General features: G+C 49.2%; 1 long non-coding RNA gene across 1 annotated transcript; it reads left to right on the forward strand.

Annotated features, from left to right (window-relative positions):
• Window positions 1-2,079: 2,079 nt before the first annotated feature.
• Window positions 2,080-12,854, forward strand: LOC142008710 (uncharacterized). The gene is made up of 3 exons (XR_012644211.1): window positions 2,080-2,136; window positions 7,164-7,430; window positions 11,612-12,854. It is a non-coding gene; the product is annotated as an uncharacterized LOC142008710 (long non-coding RNA).
• The last annotated feature ends 7,802 nt before the right edge of the window (window positions 12,855-20,656 follow it).

A 20,656-nucleotide genomic window follows, 5' to 3' on the forward strand; every position in this document is an offset into this window, starting at 1 on the left:
CTGAACACATGCCAGCCCACTGTAGTACATGGCACCCCATGGTGGCCTGCTAGCAACAGCCAGCACATGCCTCCAGTGGACAGTACTGTGAGCCACATGCCCGGCGGCAGCCAGTCAGTGCTGGACAGCACCCAGGGACCATGCACCATGAGCTAGGAAGGCCCACCCACCTGAGAAGCCCCCCCACAGCCACCACATTGTCGAATGGGATGCCTGGCTCATGGGTGTGGGGGTGCCCTGGGAGGGGAGCAGCCCATGGCCAGAACCCCCCAGCCATAGGAAGTTACTAACATGCTGTTCATCTCTCTTCACAGCTGCACCATCTGGGGGCCAGGACAGGCCCACACCATCCCTGGTCCCTGAGAGCTCCCCCAGGGGATGGTGAGGGTGGCCAGGCCCTACCCTACACAGCACGCCATCAAGGCCACAGCCAGAGAGACCTCTGTTGGGCAGAGGAGGACCCCACCAGCTGCCACCAGGCCGACATGGCCAAGCAGCACCTGTGGCTCATGGAGGCTGACCTGGAATGGTGGAGGGCAGTGTGTGACAGGCTGCTGACCACCCTGGAGGGCATTGCCACCACACTCCAGGAGTATGTGGCCAATGTGGCCTGCCTCCTGACCCCCTGGCTGCCGCTCCCCCCACTGAGCCTTCTGCCACCCCCCCGCCAAGCCTACTGCCAACCCCCACTAATCACCCCCAGCCTTGTCTGCTGGTGCTCCCCACCCCCACCCACCCTGCTGGGGACCCTACACCTGGGGGCCAAGGGATCCTGGGGCCGACAGGGCTCACAGCCCACTACCCCAGCCCTGGACTGAGCCCTCCCCGCTCCCCTACAGGTTCAGAGTCCCCCTTGCCCCCTCCAGGTTAGGTGCCCGTCCCCTCCACACCATCTTCCCCTCCCACCGTACATAGTTGCACATAGAATTCAGTTGTTCAAAAAATGTTTATTTTCCATACATACCTGTGTGCTGTGCCCCTCAGGGGGATGGGGGGTGGTGGATGTGCAAGTTTGGCGCTGTTGGGGACAGTAGTGGGGGGCTGGCAGGTACAGCGGGTGGTGGATGTGGATGGGGGATAGGAGTGGCCATCCACAAAGGCCTTCCTGAGGGCCTCCCTAATGCGGGTGCCATCCTGGTGGAGCTGGCAGATGGGGAGGTGCCCAGCTGCTTGTACCTGGTACCAGCCCCATTGCCACCCCCGCCCCAGACATAGGCATTCCCCTTGCGCTCCACAATGTTGTGGAGGATGCAACAAGCACCCACCACGTGGAGCAGGTTGAGGACGCCAACCTCCAGTCTCATGTGGAGATCTCACACTGGGGGATGAATGAATGTGCCGGCCTCTGTGTGCCGGCAGAGCCCAGAGTTCCGGAAAAACCGGGTGTCGTGGGTGTGGCCAGCCCAGCCCACAAATATGTCTGTGAACCAGCCCCTATCATCCACCAGGGCCTGGTGGACCACCAAATGGTAGCTCTTTCTGTTGACATACTGGCCAGCGCTGTGTGCTGGGCCATGGATGGGGATGTGTATGCCACCCAGGGTGCCGAAGCAGTTCAGGAAGACCACTTCCTTGAAGCTCGTGAAGGCAGCATCTGGCTTCCCCAGGCGGATGAACCTGTGCAGCAGCATCACATTGTTGGCTCTGATGACCTGCATGGGGGGAGGGGGACACATGCTCCTGTGAGGACGTGGTGGGCCCTCTCCTGCAACCCCCAGCCCTGGCCTGTCTCCTGTATGCCCCCTCCCAGCCTGCCCCCTGCCTGCCCCCACCAGCCTGCTTCCCGACTACCTGCCCCCTGCCCACCTGGCCCCTGCAGCAGGGAGATCCCCTTGTCCCACCCCCCGCACTCACCCATGGGGGGCATGTAATCCATGCCTGACTTCCCTCCATAAGTATGGCTCCAATGGTGGTCTTGCACACCCCAAACTGCTGTCCCATGGAGCAGTAGGAGTCCAGAGTGGCCAGCTTCCAGATGGTGATCATGACCTGCTTCTCCAGAATGAAAGCAGGCTGCATACAGGTGCCCTGGTGCCGGAGTGCGGGGGCAAGCCAGTGGCAGATCTCCTCGAAGGTCTGCCTCGACATGCAGAAGTTCGGCAGCAACTGTTCGTCATCCCACTCTCCCACCACCAGGTGCTCCCACCAGTCGGTGCTGCTGGGGGGGCGCTCCAGAGGCACCAGGGCAACTAGGGAGGGAGCCCAGTGGGGTCGTGGGTGGGGGGACCCACTGCCCCAGGGGGAGATGCTCAGCCACCCAATTAGATGTGGTGGGGGCAGCTTTGGCGACAGTGCAGAGCGCTGCCAGCAGGGTCTCCAGAATGAGGGTGTCCTCCTACAGGAGCTGCTGCTCTGCCTCTATCCTGGAGTCAGCTCTGCCAGGCTGGGAACAGCTGGGCAGCACTCAGTTCATGCGGAGTGGAGGGAGAGGCCTGTTAAGGGAGAGGCTGGCTGCTGCCCTGGAAGGGCTTGATGGCCATGGGACCCCGTCCGCAGCATTTCCTGCTTCCCATCCTTCAAAGGAGAGCTTGGAGCCGTGGGGACACTCTCTCTCAAAAGACTGCAACAGCACTTCGAAAGGGCAGATCAACCCATCGATCTGCTTTTAGTGTGTGGTCACTCCCTTTCGATGGCCACTATTTTGACCTCTCCCCATCAATTTTCACTGTTTTGATGGGGTGCTCACGTGTACAGCCATCTAATATCTTTTGAGTAGGTCAAAATATGCTCCCCTTGTCTTTCAGAACTACATAAGAACTTGGACATAGCTGTTCTTTGATGGTACCCCTTTGGCCCAGGCACAGTATACCACTTGGCGCAGTGATGCATAATCATGGGCCCATTTGTCAAAATAATATTTTGACTTCCACTTCGGAGTTTCTTCTGTCTTCCGTGTACCTTCATTGTTATGAGAGTATTGCAAGTTATCAGTAATTAGTAAATTAAATCTGAGCCTTCTTCCCATTAACAGCTGAGCTGATGAAAAGCTGTTCTGCAGAGATGTACTTCAGTAAACTGGTAAGGCTTCATATAAATCACTCGTACCAACAAAAGTTTTTGTCATAAGGCTTTTTAGTATTCATACAAATCTCTCCACAAATCCATTTGGCTGGGAGTATTTTGTAATGAACTTTCTATCTACGGCAAGTTGCCTAAAATCTTCACTGGAAAATTGTGGCCCAGTGTCCCAAAAGACTTCATCTGGAACTCCCTGTCTGGAATTGCCTTTTGTAATTGGATCTTACATCTCTGTTGCTTGCATCTCTGTCGCTAAAGTCTTCCCTAGTTCTGCAGGAAATACTGCACTGGACAGTGCATCTGCAGTGAGCATGAATTTTCCAGTCATGTAGGTCACCATCAGATCATAGCAGCAGCAGCTTTACCTTGGATTCCTTCAGGTTCATCCGTTTAGCAGCTTGCTAAATACTGCTGTCAAGGGCCTGTGTTCCAAATCACATATACCAATTTGAATCTCTCACAGGCAAACAATATTCCTAGCTGTGCCCCTTCTGTATATGCATATCTGGTTTTTGCCTCAGTCAGTATCTTGGATGCATGTGTCACCAGTTGCCAAGAATACTTGTGCGTCTGTAAAAACTGTGCACCTATCCCATATTATGAGATACATGCTTAGATTTTAATAGGCTTTCCTGACGCATAAAACTTCAGTAATGGTTGGTTTAAACCTGCCCAGGATTCCTCCTGTTCTGTACCCTAATACTATTCACTTTTATTCCCACAGGATTTTCTTAAAGTTTCTCTCTGGTAGAGTGATTAGGTAGATGTAACACACAGGTTCTGAGACCACTAGGGAGCTAAAGTCTGCTCTACATACAGCCTTTGCTAACGGCTAAAGGCTCATTGTTTCAACCCCCTAAGATTCCCATATTCTATCCCACCCAATAACAACCCAGGTCCGTCAGCATGACATATGAATTGTCCAAAATAATTAACCATTCCTAGGAGCCCTTAAGCATCTTTCTTTGACTGCGGATGCGGCATCTTTTCGGTGGCTGAAATCTTCCCCTTATCAGATTTGCACCTTCTTTAAAAATAATGCCCCCAGCAACACATAGCTCTTTAATCCCTAAAACACCTTTCTTCCTATTTAGCTTGAGGTTTGCAGCTGTAGTTTCACCCAGGATTTCTGTAAATTTAGGATCATGCTTCTCCTTCTTTGTCAGCATCATTAATAGGTTCGCAGATCATATGAATGGTTCTGCAGTACACTCCTAATGCGAATACTATGCAAAAGAGCAAGCAAAGAATCTGCATCTTCCAAATGGGATATTAAATGTGCACACTTCTGAGCTTTCTTCTTCTGCCAAAAACCTGACGATGCATTCAATTTACTGAAATATTGAGCCTTTGCAAATTGAGTCATAATCTCTTCTCTGGTAGGTAGTTTGAAATGCTCTCTTGTTATAGCTTTGCTGAGGTCTCTGGGATCTAAGCATATGTGTAGATGACTTGTACTTTTCTCAGTTATTAGGAAGCTCATCCATTCTGTTGGTTCCTCAATTTTTGGTATTAATTGCATTGCTTCCATCTTTGCAAGCTCAGCCTTGAGCTTCTCACGGAGAGGAAACAGCACCAGTCTATATGGATGGATAACTGGAGGGACATGCTTGATTAACCAGACTGTAAGTTCACCGACAAGCAACTCAATCATTGAAAGAGATCATAAAATTCTTGAATGAATGCGTACTAGTCAGTTCAGATGATCTTGTAGTGGGTGCACTCTTTTCACCAAATTGCATTTCTCACGTGCAGCCAAGTCTAAGACTGGTGTCACCTCTTCTGACACTACTATGAATGGGAGCCCATACACAGTGTTTTTAAGGATACATGCTAACAATACACCTCCCTCTCTCTGGTTTATTTGTTTCAGAAAACCAGCAGCTTCTATTTTGTTGGTCCCAGTATTGTTCTTATTTTTAGACTCTCATAATCATGTCCAGAGAAAATTTTAGCCAGCACTCTTGCATCCAATTTCAGTGCAATAATTGTTCCATATATAGGTTGTATCCAGTCCCTTTTATCAGGCTTGCTAAACCCCAATACATCGAAGAAAAACTCCTCAACCAGATTGTCTTTAGCTGAATCCACCTGACTTCTGCATTTGGGAATCTACAGCATGTTGCTAAATGATTATTTTCTCTGTGTTCATAACTGAGTTTTCCAAAGATGATACATTATTTCAGACCATGCTTTGAGCCACATCTTCCATAGCACCATCTGTACCTACTCTTCCCTCTAGCAGTGGTTTTTCATAGTAAGTTATTCCACTCTTTGATTTGACCTGTTCTGGCTATATTCTTTTGTATGCAGTACATGGATAACCCCTTCTGGTGAATTTAAGTCTTTGACTTTTGCTTTCACAGTTTATGATGCCCTGCATATTTAGAGAACTTTTTTTCTTAAGTATCAGAGAGGTAGCCATGTTAGTCTGTAGCTTCAAGAACAACAAGAAGTCTTGTGGCACCTTATAGACTAATAGATATTTTGGAGCATAAGCTTTCGTTGGCAAAGACCCGCTTCATCGGATTCATGAGTGGCGGGGTGGTTTCAGAGGGGTATTTAAAGAGTGGGATCCCAGTAAAAGGGAGGGCCAGAGCTGACAACATCTATTCAGCAAGGTGGAAATGGTCCATTATCAGTAGTACGTATCAAAAGAGGATAAAACAAGTCAGATCAGACAGGGGGATATGAGCCATTGTCAGAGTCTAATGGGGAGATATTGACACCCAGGGCAGAGAAGCTGTTTTTGTAAGCTGCGAGCCATTCCCATCAGCCATACCATCAGGGGCTCCTTTACCTGCACATCTACTAATATAATATATGCCATCATGTGCCAGCAATGCCCCACTGCAATTTACATTGGCCCAACTGGACAGTCTCTCCATAAAAGAATAAATGGACATAAATCAGACATCAGGAACGGTAATGTACAGAAGCCTGTGGGTGAACACTTCAATCTCCCTGGACACTCAGTGGCAGATTTAAGGGTGGCAGTCCTGAAACAAAGAAATTTCAAAAATCAAATGGAGAGAGAAATATCTGAGCTGCAATTTATTTGCAAACTTGACTCCATTAACCAAGGATTAAACAGAGACTGGGAGTGGCTCGCAGCTTACAAAAACAGCTTCTCTGCCCTAGGTGTCAATATCTCCCCATTAGACTCTGACAATGGCTCATACCCCCCGTCTGATCTGACTTGTTTTATCCTCTTTTGATACGTACTACTGATAATGGGCCATTTCCACCTTGCTGACCAGACCTTGTCAGCTCTGGCCCTCCCTTTTACTGGGACCCCACTCTTTAAATACCCCTCTGAAACCACCCCCTCCCCACTCATGCATCTGATAAAGTGGTTCTTTGTCCACGAAAACTTATGCTCCAAAATATCTGCTAGCCTGGAACATGCCACATGACTTCTTGTTCTCTTTTTTTCTAAAGTTGTCTCCTTCATAGGTCAGTCTTTCATAACACACTGTCTTTAATGCCACAAATGATTCTACTTCAGGTCAGAGAACCTGTCAGCTGACCAAAGTGAAAGGCTCTACTGAGTTTCTTTAACTCTGCAGCATACTTCTCATTGGCTCATCAGCTTTTTGCCTGTATGTTAAAAAAATAAATTCTTTTAAATTTGCTGTAAACATACAGTGCTTCTGCCTCAACAACATGCAAAAAGCTTGATGCATTTCACTTAGGCTGCACCTGCACTAGCAAGTTCTTTCAAAAATGTTTTTTGAAAGACGGGCCTCTTTTGAAATACCCAGCGGAGTGTCTACACACAAAACACATTCTTACGAAAGTAGGGTGACTAGGGCCTCAGAGGCATCAGCAGGGGTGGCGGGTGGGGGGAGGGCAGGAGCATCTGGGGGGTGCAGGAGCAGTGAGGGGGCAGAGACTTCCCCATGTCCAAGCCCCCTCCCACCTCTCACCAGCCCGTTCCTGAGGTGGGGCCCACCATTGGCAGTGCCACCACCATGCCTCATGGGCCATCATGCCAGGAACATGGGAGACTGCATGGGGTCCTTCCCCAGGACAGACCTATCCTGTGGGTCTGGGGTGAGGGTACCCACCCAAGGGGCCTGGGGGCATGGTACCCAGTGGCCAGATGTGACTCTGAACCCCCTCTACTCTCTGTCTTACAACAGCTCCATCCGAGGGGCGGGACAGCCAGATGAGGAGCCCAAGGCCCACCAGCTCTGCCCAGGCCAGAGAGCCCAGAAGTCCAGCAGCCAGGCTAAGACCAGCCCCAGCTCCCACAGCATGGTGGCCATATGTCCGGAGGGCTCAATGCTGGGGCCGCGATCATGAGGCTGCAGCCTACACAGCTGCCCTCTGGCACGAGAATGCACTGGTGGAGAGGCGGCTGGCCCTGGATGAGGCTGAACTGAGCTGGCGGCAGGACGTGGCGAGAGGTGAATGGGTATGCTCTGTACCAAGTGTGGGGCCCTGGCCAACCAGGCCGCAGCCACCCCTGCCACCCCCAGTCACCCTGTCACCCCAGTCACCCTCCAAGAGGCCCCCACCCCCCTGCTGCTCCCACCTCCTGAAACCCCTGCCCACCCATCTGTCCCTGCCCCCCCACTGCTCCCTTCCCCCACCCCAGCCAATGCCCTTGAGGTCCTAGCCACCCTACTGACCCTGGGCCTGTCTGCGGCTGCCTTCTGGAGCCTCAAGGCCTGGCTCATGGGAAAATGGCACCCTAGATAAATTTGTATTTTGGTGCCCTTGGGGTCATGGTGCATCCAATAGCTCCTTGTCCCCCATAGACTCCCCATGCTCCCCTCCCCCGCAATCCCTGCACTATGCCCCTGCCCCTAATGCCTGCGCTGTGCTGGGGCTTCTGTGTCGGCAAGATTATAAAGAAGCTCAGCAGTGACAAGACTGAGGCAGTTTCATGCATGCCAACCTGCAGATCCTTGGGCACCACCGCAGGCAGGCAGACAGTAAAGCAGCAGTCAGGCACCTACCTCTCACTATGGCTGTAACCCATGAGACTTTCGAAAACCCAGCTAAGCACGTGCCTGCGTCCCAAAGTTACCTGAATACCCTAACAATGATCCAGCCTTAGTAACTGCAGCACTCCAGGTCCACTTAGGGAGCAGCTGCAGCTGCATGCCAGGCTGCAGCATCCAGAAGCACACTGATGGTGAAGGCCACGCGCAGGAGCTACAGGGTTACACCCCAGTCAAAAGAAAAGATTATTGACTGATTTGACTTCTCACATCCTTTGACCTCCACGCTGTTCCCAAGCCTTGTTTTAGAGGTGCTTGAGGGGCTCTAGGACTGGGACACAGCAAAAAGGAAGAGGCACACGAGAGCTTATGGGTGTTCATTGGGTTATTTCAGCCATGGCTACACATATTTAGAGACAATGGTGTGGGCAAGAGTGAGGCATCACTTCCTGAGTTACCCACTGAAACCAATGGGAGTTACCCAGGTGCTTTTGAAAATCCAACTTGCCTTCCAGCTGCATATTTAGGCACCTAAATACCTTTAAGAAAATGTCCTTGAGTGGCTGAGGATCGCATCAGTGCATGGATAGTAGCAGTGATAGGTAAAAGGTTTACTTTTGTTTTGCAACTCTTTTGATTGGTGTAACCCCTTACAAACGAATGAAAAGCTGATATTAGATAGGGCCTTTATTCCCACACATTTAGAGGTCAAGCAGATGTAGTATGAATGGCATAAATTTGAATTGAGATGACACACACTTTTAAAATGTGAGCCCTCTTAAAATAACTCCATTCAGATATGTGAAGACTTCTGCTTGCCAAAAAAACAACCATTTTGCTCCAAGCTCTTTCCTTATCTTTTCCTGTAGTTTAATTTGTCCCAGATTTTGGAGGCTCTGAACTGCTAGTGTTTAGTACTGTCGAATACCCTTCCTCTGAAATGCTTGAGGGTATTCCAAACTTTGAAGGCCACATAGCACTAGAATACTCTTACATTTGAAAGTGCTTCATTCATTCGAAGTGGACAGCTAATCTTCAATGTGTCCTTTGGAGGAAAGTGCCAATTTTGATTGTATTTGCATTCACAAAGCACTGAGATGAGACCTCATTAGTGGCTTCAGGCAGGTCTTAACTTGAAGCTGGAGTTTAAAAAAGAGTCTAGTTCATTGATGGTGGCATTGAATCTTCCTACATATCACACTTCTGAAGAAGGCATTCTAGTGGTTAGGGTTGTATGAAATCTTCTGTTTAGCAAACTTGTCTTCCTCTGGGGGTTTTCAGGGAAAACTTGAAAATAAAGGTCTGGTTTGTGAAACCTAATTTACAAAACAGTATGTAAAACAGTCAGTTTGTGTTATGTTTTAATGAGCAGGTTGGCTTTGTTTAGACATAGCCTTAGAAGTGGAATATTTATATCACCTTACACAGTATAACAATGCATCATTTATCTCTTGGGCATTCTCTCACTAGAATCTTGTAAAGATCGATTGCAGAGTTCTCAGTATCATTTTGAGGATGAAAGATTTTTACAGAAATATCTTGCAACCAAACTTTCATGAGTTGATTGATGTTTGAGATCTCCTGCTGTGGGTAGTAAACTGTAGTTTGTTCAAATTAGTTTACAAGGCTTCTCATTTTAGCTCATTAAACCCATGCATACAAGATATTAATAACTTCAGAAAGTAAGGTAAATTTTATATACCCCACCCCCCATGTCTCTTTGGATTAAATAGGTGGAAAAGTTCAATTTAGGAAAGAGAAGAATAAGTTAACAATAGGATGAAAGGTTCAATGCAGCAGTTTAAAGGAACCATTATAGAATAACTTAAGTCCTATACCTATTGTTTACTTTTAATTATTTTTGTGTGAATTATAGGTTATGTTCAACCTTGTTGAATTTCATTGGATTTTGGACAGCTGATTCCATTAGGCTGTTTCATAAATTTCTACCATAATGCTTATGGAGGAGTCAGACTGGGAGTGCTAGAAACGAAAGTCTTATTTTTCCATCAAAACAGCACCATTTGGACACACACTCACACACTTAAATCTTCTCACGTGTGTCCTGTTAGTGGGTGTCAACTCTTTAATGGAAGAATCTTCTCTAGTTTGGAGACGATAGTTCCATTTCGTTGCCTGTTGTGATCCTTGGTCTCTCTAGTGAAACTGTCACCAAGATGTATCAAAGGAGGCAATAATTTAAGAGTTGATTTGAGGCTACTAACCAATTTCACAAAAGCAGCATCAGATTGTAATCACTCCCAGGCTCTACTCATGTGGCTTGCATTTGATTCAGCAGCCTATGTGGCCTTGTTGACCTAATATACGTGCTTCTTATCTCATGCCTGGATCATTCAGTAGCTCTAATTTAAAATAAATTGTGGGTATATATTTGCTAAGCTGTATCGACACTGCCACTGCTTACTGCACAGAACACTGAGAGCCAGGACTGATGACTGTAAGCAAATGTTATGGGATCCTGGGAAACTTGGCCGCACCCCTGCTAAGCGGACATCCAGCTAACTAAATTCATGCTGGATTATGGATGATGCCAGATGAGAGAGTTCCAGATGAGAGAAGTTCAACCTATACTAAGCAAATAACAGGAAGGAAACGTGCACTTAGAGAATTCCTGCCACTGGAACCATGCACTCACATAGCTCTGAAGAGGAAAGAGTTGGTTTGTACCACTGATGCCAAATATGGCGTAACATTCAGGAGCATTCTATAGAGTGGCGCTCTACTATGGAAAGCCAATTTCTGTGATCGTTACCAAGAGAAATCTCAGTGTCAGGACACAACTAGGGTACACATAAATATCCATGGGCACTAAAAGAAAATAGCAGATTTGCTTTGTTGTTTTTTCTCGTCAGCTGGCAGGAAAATACCACCCAAAATGTAGGGAACACCTGAAAGCAGGGGGTTAGCGATGGCAGTCCACAGTCTTCTCCCTCCCACATTCAGGTATCCATGAAAAGCCACTTTTATGCTGAGGGATAGAGAAAAAAATGCCATTTCTGATTCTGCTGCGTACATACTAGATGACTGACATAATGCATCTCTGCTAGGTTTTGTTCTGAGCAGGGTTGGCCCTATGGAAAATGGCACCCTGGATGCATTTGTATTTTGGTGGCCCTGCCCCAGTGGGTACAGCAGCCCCCATTGCCTCTGGCCCTGGTGGGGTACTCGTCCCTTACCCCCACACACTTCATCCCAATTCCTGCAATCCTAACCCCTGTTCCCCTACTGCATCACGACCCCATGCTCCCCACTTCTGCCCTAACTTCTGCACAGTTCTCCTGTTGCCCTAATCCCCACATTCCTGCCTGGCCACAATCCCTGTATTGTGCTCCCTTTGCTCCAGCCCCTTCACCCCTCCCCTCATCTCTAACCTCTGCACCCCTCTCCTGCGTCCACATGGGGAAACTGGCCCGGATGCACAGAGTAACCAGCATTGCTGCTGCTGCTCCCTGCACCTCTAAGAGGCTGTGAGGGGAGAAACAAGGAGTGAAGTCAGAACTCTTTGCATCCAAGTCACTTTCCCCTCACCTGGGCTGTGCTGTGAGCACATAAGCAAGTCCCATCAGCCAGACACTTGGGAAAGAATTCTTTATGGTAACTCAGAACTTTCTCCATCTAAGGTGCTTCAACACTAGAATGCAACGTCGAAGTAGCAAGCCCAACTTTGAAATAACGCACGGCGCATCTACACACGGCACATTCTACTTCGAAGTTAGAGGGCGAGATGTCGAAATCTCTATTCCCTATCAGAAGATGGGACTAGCACCCTACATCGACGTCTAACATCGACGTAGGCAGCATGTAGACGTTCCACATCCCACTACTTCGAAATAGCGGTGTCCGCCATGGTGGCAATCAGCTGTTAGGCGGATACATGCTGTCCAGCCCCTGTGGGGCTCTATGATCTCTGCGCCCAGTGGTTCTTAAAGCTGCATGGACCCAGAAACCCCGGAGCAGGAAGCTGAGACTACGCAGGCAGCAGCCGTGCCACAAAGCGCCCCTGCATGGCCCAGAGACAGCTGATGGCAGCCAGCCAGACCCCCGAGCACCCCCAGGACTCCCCCCTCCAGGGCCATCCCAGGGCTCCCAGGCCTCCTGCCAGCGGGACAGGAAGTGGGGCCCCTCCTGGACCAACTCTGAGCTCCGTGACCTGCTGGGGCTCTGGGGCAAGGAGGAGGTGCTCCACGTAATGGGGAGCAAGCAGCAGAACGCAGAAGCATTTGCCTGGCTGACCGAGGGCCTGATCGCCTGGGGTCACCCTGCCCACACTCCTGACCATGTCAGGAGCAAGGTCAAGGAGTTGTGGCAGGGTTACGCCCGGGTGTGGGACTCAGCCAGCTGGTCTGGGGCTGCCCCCACCACTAGCCCCTATTACCAGGAGCTCAGGGCCATGCTGAGCTCCCAGGACACCTCCCCCCACCCAGCCATCCTTGACACCACAGCTGAGGAGCCTCAGCAGGCCTCAGAGCCGGAGTCGGGTCTGGAGCACAGCCCTGCACCCTCAGGACCAGAGCCGGGACCATCCACCCTGGCCACAGAGTGGTCCAGTGAGGAAGGGGGAGCTGGTGCTGGACATCCCCTCCCACAGCTCCAGCCAGGCATCCACCCAACAGGCCTCCCCCAACCATGGTAGTGGACTGTTGAGTACGTACCCCACAGGGCACACACCACCAGGGCATGGGATGGGGGGCATCACATGTGACCAGGGGTCCCCCACATCCCCAGCATCCCCCAGCCCACCAGGGCCTGGGCAGACCACAGCCCAGGGATGGTGCCACAGCCACCAGTGACTGCCAGCACCCTCACCCATGGACAGCGCCATGCCCTGCCCCTGGTGGGAGGAGGGAGGGAGGGGGCAGACCACAGGAAGGGGCCACCGTGTACACTGATAGGGGACGGGGGATGGGAACCAGATGCCCATGGGGGGATGGGGGCGTGGGCCACGGGGCAGGACTCAGTACTCACAGCCTCCCTTTCCCCTCCCCACCATTTCTGCAGCCACACCATCAGAGGGCCAGGACAGCATGGCATTATCCGTGGTCCCGGACAGCCCCCAAGATCCCTGGACCATCATTGCCAGGGGGCACCACTGGCACCGGGACGGACCCACCCCCACCAGGGCCAGAGGTGCACCCACCCATGACCCCGAGGTGGCCACTGCCCTCTAGCAATAGGCAGACATCATAAAGCAGACGCTCCACTTCAAGGAGCGGGAGGCTGCCTGGCACCAGGAGGCCTGGCAGGACTTTATGGCCACCTTCAACTGGGTGGCGGCCACCTTTGAGGAGCTGGTGGCCTGGTTGCCCCCGCCCCATAGCCCTCCATGCCGCCCTCCCTGCCGCCCAGCCTGATGTCCCACTTGCCACCCCACCTGATGTCCTGCCTGCTGCTGCCCCTGCCAGCTCTGCAGGGCAGGAGCCCACTGGGGCTGACGGCAGGGCTGAGGACTCACCCCAGCCGTACCTTCCTATCCTCCCGGCCCCCAGCCAGCCTTGCCGGGGACCTTGGCCCAGTGGCGGGGATCGGCTACCTGGACACAGCAGGGGTTGCACCCGCCCACCCCCACCCCAGAGTGATGGGCCAATGGCTGGCCTGGCCACGCCTCCCCCCTTACATAGTTGTCCCCCTCCGTGTACATAGTTATTTATGATGCTATTTGTTATTAATGTTATGTGCAGAGGTGAGTTTCTGGTTATTTAACGAGGAAGCAGCTTTATTTTTCAATATGTTCCGTGTGCTTTCGGTGGGAGCAGTGTGCACATGGTAGGGGTAGTGTGCAGGGGACCCACCAGGAATGGCCCCAGGTGGCGCTCACTAGGCACCCTGGTCAAAGTACTCCCACAGGGCCTCTCAGACCTGGGCCTCATCCTGGTAGGCCTGGCAGCTAGGGGCAGCGGCCAGGTGAGGGTAGCCTGTTCAGGCCTCCAGAGCCCAGCCCTGCACAAAGGCCTCCTCCTTGCTTTCCACCAGGTTATGGAGTATGCAGCAGGCACCCACAACCTGGGGGATGTTTGGGAGGCCCACACCCAGGTAGGCCAGGAATCAGCACCACCAGCCCTTCAGGCACCTGAAGGCCCGCTTGCCACTTAGCGAGCGTGGTTCAGTCGGGCGTTCTAGCGCTCCTGGCTGGCATTGAGGTGGCCTATGTAGGGGCGCATAAGCCAGCGCTGGAGGGGGTAGGCCCCATCCGCCACAAGGCAGAGGGGTACGGTGGTGTCCCCCAACGGGATCTCCCTCTGTGGAATGTAGGTCCCCACCTCCAACCAGTGACACAGTCCCAAATTGCGGAACACACGAGCATCATGGGTACAGCCAGGCCAGCCCACATATGCATCTTGGAGGTGGCCACAGCTGCCTACCATGGCCTTCAGGACCACAGAGTGATGGCCCTTCCTGTTGATATAGCACCTGCCACTATGGTCCAGGGCACAGATGGGGATGTGGGTCCCATCGAGGGCGCCGAAGCAGTGAGGGAACCCCATGGCAGTGAATCCCATGATGGCCTTGTCTAGGTCCCTGACTCGGATGACCCTCTACAGCAGCAGGGCATTGGGCGCAAGCAGCACCTGCGGGGAGGGGACTTGGGCGCCCATGAGGGTATGCAGTGTGTGCCCTTGTGCCCCTGGGGAGGGGTCACCTGCCAGAAGCTGCTGGGTGGCTGCCTGTGCAGCATCTAGCAGGGCACCTGCCCCACAGGAGGCAGCTTGAAGGGCTTCCAGCTGCTGCTGGACATCCATGTCTGCGGGCTTGAGGTCTGCGAGGCTGCTGTCACCAACACAGGGCTCGTGCAGTGCAGACCGAGTGTGTATGGGGGAGGGGCCCTTTACAGGAGCACATGCTGTTGCCCCGGAAGGGCTAGTCTGCCCTGTGACCTCGTCCACAGGATTTCTTGGCCCCCTATTTCAAAGGGGGACACTTGTTTGTGTGGACAGTCCCTTTCAATGTCCGGGGCAGCCCCTTTTGACATAGCATAGTGCTACTTCAACGTTCAATGTCGACAGTGCCAGGCCTGGAGGACGGGTAGATGCTACGCATTGACGTAACGTATTTTGACGTTGCAACTTTGAAATACACTACTTTGCCATAGCGTACTACTGTAGACGTAGCCCTAGTGTCTCATTTCCAGCCTTTTGAGACCTTTGCTACAAGCCACCCTAGGCCAGCTACATGTCATTGCAGGCAGTCCCATCATACCATTCCAGCCATAAACTTACCAAACTCAGTCCTGAAACCACTTAGGTTTTCTTCCCCCTCTGTTCGGCCTCTCAGCCATGAGGCATAACGCTACTGTCGGCAGATTCTATTGACAAAAAAGCTGTGTGGGGGCTCTGGTGCAGGGGGGGCTTCTCTCAACAGACAGGGCATTCAGAACAATAGGCAGCCCTGCCTGCTCAGCTTCTGGGTGCCTGTTTTGTCAAGAGAGCAGCCGGGTAGCCCACCCTGTTCCAATTGGCTCTTGTGTGTGGACACAGTCTGGTGACAAAAGTTTTGTCAGGAGAACTCTTCTGACAGTGAGTTCTGTTGACAGATCTCTGTAGTGTAACCATAGCCAATGTGTTCAGGTGAGTTACATCCCATTATACCAGGTGATCCCATGAAAAAATTGACAGGAGATCGGGCCACATGATGAATTGATTTCAAAGACAAATCTGAGTGGATCTAAGCAGACTTGTGCCATCACAGTGCTATGTATATTTTATATAACTTAACATACACACACATATATTAAAAAGCTCTGAAGAGTTCACTTTTGAGGTTTTTCTCATGCTGAATGCAATGCAAGTTCACATTAGTATACTTTGAAACCCATGTGAAACAATAGTATTCTTTGAAACCCTGAGGGACGCTGCCTCTCAGATAATAAGTGGATGAGAATTGGGAATGAGTACACCAAATGATTGGACAACAGCTAATGTGATGCCAAATTTTAAAAAGGGCCCCAGGGTTGATTTTGGAAATTACAGGCCTGTAAGCCTGACTTCAGTACCTGGCAAAGTGATTGAAATTGTAGTCAACAAAATTGTCAGCCAAATATAGAGGAACGTGATTTGTTAGGGAAGAGTCAACATGGTTTTTGTAAAGGGCAATTATGCCTCACCAATCTACTACAACTCTTGGAGGATGCCAACAAGAATGTGGACAAGGGTAATCCACAGGTTATAGTGTACTTAGACTTTCAGAAACCCTTTAACAAGGCACTGCACCAAAGGCTATTATGCAAAATAAGCTCTCATGGGGTAAGTGGGAAAGTCCTCTCATGGATCAATAACAGGTTAAAAGGTAGGAAACAAAGAGCAGAAATAAATGGTCAGATCTCAGAAGGGAGAGTGGTGTCTCCAAAGCGTCCATACCTGCACCAGTCCTGTTCAATATATTCATAAATGATCTGGAAAAAGGCTAAAATGAGTGAGGTGGCAAAATATGCAGATGACACAAAGCTACTCTATAATAGTTAAGTCCTGAGCAGACTGCAAATAGCTACAAAAAGATTTCACAAAATTAGGGCACTGCGCAAGAAAAGGGCAGACGAAATTAAATGTTGATAAATGTAAAATAATGTACATTGAAAAACATAATCCCAGCTGTACATATTATACGAGGAGGTCCATACTAGTGGTTATCACTCAGAAGAGAGAGTTTTTGTTTTCACAGTGGATAGTTCTCTGAAAACATCCACTTAGTATTCAGCAGCAGTCAAAAAAAGGCTAACAGAATGTTAGGGATCATTAAGAAAGGGAGAGATAAGAAAGAAAATATCCTATTTTCTGTCTAAATCCAGGGCACACCCACATTTTGAATATTGTGTGCAGATGTGATTGCCTCATCTCCAAAACAGATACATCGGAATTGGAAAAGGTTCAGAAGAGAGCAACAAAAATTATTAGGGATATCGAGTGGCTTCCATATGAGGAGACAGAAGTATGTCTAGGGCTTTCCAGATTGTAAAGGATATGCCAAAGGGACAGGTATGACAGAGATCTATAAAATCATGACTGGTTGTGGAGAAAGTAAATAAGGAAATGTTATTTGCACCTCGTAACACAAGAATGTGCGGTCACCAAATGAAATTAATAGGCAGCACATTTAGAACAGACAAAAGGAAGGATTTTTTCACACAATACACAGTCAACCTGTGCAACTACTTGCCAAAGGCTGTAGTAAAGAACAAATCTATAACTGGGTTCAAAAAAGAATGAGATACTTTCATGGCAAATACAGGTTGCACCTCCCTGGCCTGGCACCCTTTGGACCTCAGTGGTCCCAAACAATGGATTTTGCTGGAGCAGGAGATTTTAATGCCCTCCCCGGTCCCTGGTCACCCCCCACTGGCTGGCTGCAGATCCCTAGCCCAGCATAGGCAGTTTGGCTGCAGTGGGCCCTCGCTCCCATGCAGCTGCCAGGGAGCGCTGGCTCCCTAGGCCTGGTCCTGCACGGCTGCCCAGGGATGCCAGCTCTATAGCTCGGGCCCCCATGGGGCTTCTGGTGGATGCTGCCTCTGGACCCAGACCCACTGCCCCCTGCAGGGTTGTCTGGAGGCCGACTGGGCTTGCCCTCCAGCTCTGGCTCTCTGGTCCAGGAACATCCCTGGTCCTGCTGGATGAGGGGACACTGTTGTACTAGAGACTGCTGGTATTAGGAGATGCAACCTGTACGTCCTCAGTGGCTATTAGCTAGGATGGGCAGGGATGGCATCTCTAGCCTCTGTTTGCCAGGAGCTGGGAATGGGCAACAGGGGGTGGATCACTTGATAACTTCCTGTTCTGTTCATTCCTTCTGGGGCCCCTTCCATTGGCCACTGTCAGAGGACAGGATATTGAGTTAGACGGACATTTGGTCTGACCCAGTATGTCCGTTCTTATGTTCTTGTAAAACAATGTGAAGGGAACTTTTGGCCCAGGATGTGCCTATACTCTTACAAAAATAAACCAGGAGATTATCAGTGTCTACACAGGACAAAGTCGTCCTCTGTTTTTAACCCTTCATTCAAAACACTTACCCACAGTAGTTGTTAGCTTGAAAGGCCACCCATGAGAGATTCTGGTGCTTCTCAACTGGCTAGCAGAGCATCCACAGTCGCCCACCGTGGGCAGCATGTGTTTCTGTTGGTGCACATCCATACAAGCCTTGGTGAACATAATAAAATTTATTCCACCCTGGGAACGGAAAAAAAATAGAGGGAAGACTAGTTTGCAAGGGATTTAACTGATCTACCCCAGAAAAATGAAGATATGAGTTGACCCTGCAGGGATTCAACCTTTGATTCCAAGAATCCAGATGGATCAAGTCTAAGGACTATACAAATTCACCTTAATTGTCCTTTTGTGCTAGAGTAACTATCCAGTAGAAAGAGCAGAGTAGAAAATTCACAGAGTTTAAAATGTAGTTAACATTAGATTTATTAGTTACTTCCCCAGTATTATATGAGTATTATTCTCCTGCACCCATACAGAGGAAAGTTTAGATTCAGACATTTAAAAATGTTAGATAAGCTTGTCTAGTTTCTCAGAAAGCTGTCAGCTAGCTATTTCCTATACATTAACCGAGCTAAATAAGAGTGCTATGGGCAAAATATCCACACAAGAGTGTAGCTGAAGTAGTTATATCAACGTAGATATGCTTATCAGCCACGTTCTGAAAATGACTAACAGACTGAGTGAGTTTTAGATTATGTTGATTTTCATGATCTTCCCTTTTAAATTAAAATTCTCTCTCTACTGTATTTAAGGTACTCAAAAATAGTAAAACAAAATATTACTTCTCTTATTCTAATTCCCCCATTCACTGCAGTGAGACAATATTGTTGGCTTGCAGGCATGACAATGGGCAACAAATACATGCATTCTGCACGGTACACCCAGATGTAACAAGCTGTAACATAATTAAAGTGTGCATTGCCCTCCATTCTGGGGTAACTAGTTAAAAGAGCCTCTAGAAATCCTGCCATATGTACTATGAGTGCAGTCCTGCAAAAATCAATGTGCTTAACTTTAGGCACATGAGTGGTCTCATTAAAATCAGTGGCACTATTCACATGTCTAAAGATAAGTATATAGGTAAGTGCTTTGCTTGATTGGGCCTATGTGATTATAAATTCCTTCCAGTAATGCAGTGTGCAAGCGAGTGAATGAGTAAGACAACTTGTCAACGGGTCAAACTGCAAAAAAGCAATCCTTTAAAATATTCTTACAATAAACAAAGGAGACGGCAGCTGCTGCTGCTAGTTAATGTCATACTTATGCTGGAGATTGACAACCTTTCCTTCTAAGAAAACCAACAAACTGGATACAATTTTTATTTATTATTTAGGCTGCTTTCTGATTGAGTTGAAGACTCGATGGAAGAACGATTAGCATACTAGAGTCCCACAGTTCCAAAGGTTAGTTCAGAGTGCCCCCTGGTGGGTGATCTCATTCTGTAAAAAACATTGCTAATAATTGGTAAAATGTGTGTTTAAGGGAGAGGGAAAGCATGGGTTTGAATCTTTAAGCTCCTATAAGAACTTAAAATATCAGTAGTAATCTCACTTCATCTTTGATCATTATTATCATGGACTGCACAGAGTATCTTCTTGCTTTTGCTGAGAAAATGTTAATTCCTCTGATTGTCAATAAGCATGAATAATTCATGCTGTTGTCACAAAGAATGAGGGACCCAAGATAAGGGTATCCAAAATCAAACAAGACTCAGACCTTTGGAAACTCAATCCAAACCATTGAACTATTTCTTTAATGCGCCATTCAAAATTATGATAACGGTTTCTTCATAGCACCTTGCATCCAGACAATTCTAAAATACTTCACAAACTAAGAGTGGCTTGCAATTTACTTTGCCCTTTGCTGAAAAGTAGCCACATCTTGGCTGAAAAAAACTGACTGCTTAAGAGCCCCAGGCAGCACAGTGTAATGCCCCGCTCCACCTGGCCTAAGAGAAGGTTTACCTTCCCACTCCTAGATTAATGCAGAAGCAGTGTGCTGGTGGAACAGCTGATCCTTATGTTACCTACCTTGACCCGTTAGACTAGACAGGGCATCCGATGGATCTGAGGTAGTTGTGGTTTTTGGTGGCCTAAAACCAATGTTCCTTCTATTTTTTTCCATCCTTGTGTGGAATAAGTTTTGTTATGGGCAGTGAGGCATGTGCAGATGTACACCACCAAGAGAAACACCTTACCGGCTGTGGGTGCTCTCCTGATCAGCTGGGCGGGCACTTGAACCTCTCCTGAATGGTCACACAAGTACTCAGTTTACAGGGATCACTGCCTATAGCTATGCATGTGAAGATGACAGTGTATTGGCTCAGGTCCCAGTTCCCACCAGCAGTCAGACCGATGCTTTTGGGGACTGATACAAAAGAGTTGAACCATTTTCCATGGCAATGCTTTTCAGTGCTGTCTTCACATGAAGGCAACTAACTAAACATAGAATCTGTTGGCTGTCACAGAAAAGGAGGCAGACCGTTGCGGGCTTCTTACCTGGTTACCAGCATGGTTGCGAATGTCACATCAGATCTGACTTCTGGAGTCAAGATATTGGTTCCTCTACTTTCAGATCTGCAGATTAAAAAGATTAAGGAGGGAAGAGGGGATTTCAGCACACAGCAGCAATTTATTAACTAGGCCAGTACTAACCCAATGTGGAGCCTTTTGTGGAACATTATGAATGTTG

Source organism: Carettochelys insculpta, chromosome 2 (assembly GCF_033958435.1).
Source record: "Carettochelys insculpta isolate YL-2023 chromosome 2, ASM3395843v1, whole genome shotgun sequence".
Lineage (NCBI taxonomy): Eukaryota > Metazoa > Chordata > Testudines > Carettochelyidae > Carettochelys > Carettochelys insculpta.